At 39.2% G+C, this 2104-nt stretch overlaps 1 non-coding gene across 1 annotated transcript; it reads right to left on the bottom strand.

Annotated features, from left to right (window-relative positions):
* Nucleotides 1–363: 363 nt before the first annotated feature.
* On the bottom strand, nt 364–445 carry Trnal-uag. The gene has a single exon. It is a non-coding gene; the product is annotated as a tRNA-Leu (tRNA).
* Nucleotides 446–2104: the final 1659 nt, after the last annotated feature.

The following is a 2104-nucleotide window of genomic DNA, read 5'->3' as shown; positions in this document are numbered from 1 at the left end:
ATCGCGCTCTGATCACGTACCGGCAACTGCTGTACTCTATCTCCGGCAACGCACACACAGTTAAAATCTCCCAGGAAGGTAATAAGTTTATCAGAGTTAAGAACTTAAGATAAAAGGCAACTTGTTCAAAAAAAAAAAATACCATGCTCACTTTGCTGATTTGGCACGTAGACACATATCATACGCCATTGCTTACCAGGAAAAAAAATCGCATACAATCGAACGCCCATTCGTACAAACAACAACAGACTCTACCACAATTCCTACGGAATTGCGACTCGGCCACGCTACCGACGAGGGTGGTATAAAAGTACGACGCAGCGGTGAAAGTACTTTCGTAATGAGTTCAGAAGGCAAAACATGTGGCAGCGGTGGGATTCGAACCCACGCCCCCGAAGAGACTGGTGCCTAAAACCAGCGCCTTAGACCACTCGGCCACGCTACCGACGAGGACGATATAAGAGTACTGTTCTGCGGTGAAAGTACATTTGTAACGAGCTCAAGGGCGAAACAGTTCAAGTTTAAAAAATAAACAAGAAGCTGTTGAAACATTTCTAAATGACCTAGATCACAACTTCGATATCTTAGCTTTTACTGAGACCTGGTTTTCCGATTACTCCGATATTGTTGATTTTACGAGATACAGATGTACATCGCTATCTGGGAAGATTAGGAGAGGAGGAGGAGTGGCGGTATATGTAAAACAATGCCTAGGTTATGATGTGTAAGCCGTATGTGTCAGGAGGAGGTGTGTCCTGTACAGGCCTCCTCAAGGCAAAACACCTATGTTTCTCAAATACCTTGAAGATACGCTAGAGTTTTTTGTGCAGACTGGTATACATGTTGTTCTTTGCAGTGACTTTAATATAGTGATATTTGGCATTACTTTGGCCTAGAAAATGCAGTGGAAGTAGCTACCAGGGTGACGGACGTGTCTGAAACAATGCTTGACTTGTGTTTGACCAACTACCAAATGAATGAACAAGAGGCAGGTGTACTAATATCGGGCCTTAGTGACCATTTACCGATTTTTATGTTTTTCACACCTTACTCGACACAACGCAAAGAATCACCACCATGCACACCGATTACTTTTAGATTGATAAACGGGAATAAAATTACTTTTTTTCAGAGGTTAGTTTTAAAGACAAACTGGAACAGTATTCTAGAATTAGTTGACCCCAATATAGGATACGACGCATTTATAACGACTGTGAAGGAGCTTTACGAGCGAGCGTTTACTATGACGGAGTTCAAAAGAAACAAGAAATCAAGAAAACCATGGATTGACGCCGCACTTCGCAAAAGAATGCAACATCGTGATAAGCTTTACGGCTTATCTACTAAAACGAGGTATCCGAATTATTTATGTAAATTTAAAAAGGAGAGGAACAAATTATCTCACGACGTTAAGCGAGCACGAAGCAATTATTATGAGAACAAATTTGCAGACATCTATCATTATTCTAGGAAAGTCTTGGATACTGTTAACACCCTTATGTCAAAAAAAAAAAAAAAAAAAAGCGGTATTACCGAGCTTACTGTCGCAGGCATGCCATTCACTGGGACTATGCTTGCTGACGAATTTAACAAACACTTTTTGGAGTCTGGTGCATTGAGTAGAAATACTTCAAACATTACTGATTACGAACGTTATATCACATCTAGCACAGAAAGTTCGATTTTTTTGTTTCCAACTGTGGAATTAGAAATGGGCAACTAATACAAAAACTAAAGAATAATAGCGCTTGCGGTGAAAACGGCATAAAAGCCAGACCTATAAAATCAGTTGCCAACTTGATTAGCCAACCACTATCCCATATATGTAACCTAGTCTTGGGCACAGGTGTATTCCCAAGTAAATTAAAATTTTCTAGGGTATCAGTAATACATAAAGGAAAGGATAAAAATGATTTAACCAATCATAGACCAATTTCTGTTCTATACCAGTGTTTTCGAAAATTATAGAAAAAGCTATCAATGAACGATTTCTAAACTACTTTAAAAAGACAAATCTTATATCAGAACAACAGTACGGCTTCCAGAAAAAAAAGTCGGCGGAAATGGCACTGTTAAGCATAAAAGATAAAATAATTGCTAATTT

This window comes from Ixodes scapularis, unplaced genomic scaffold, assembly GCF_016920785.2.
Source record: "Ixodes scapularis isolate PalLabHiFi unplaced genomic scaffold, ASM1692078v2 PGA_scaffold10__122_contigs__length_95168666, whole genome shotgun sequence".
NCBI classification, from domain to species: Eukaryota; Metazoa; Arthropoda; class Arachnida; order Ixodida; family Ixodidae; genus Ixodes; species Ixodes scapularis.
Note: the sequence above shows the minus strand (reverse complement) of the source record. Positions and strands in the feature narration are given on the sequence as shown.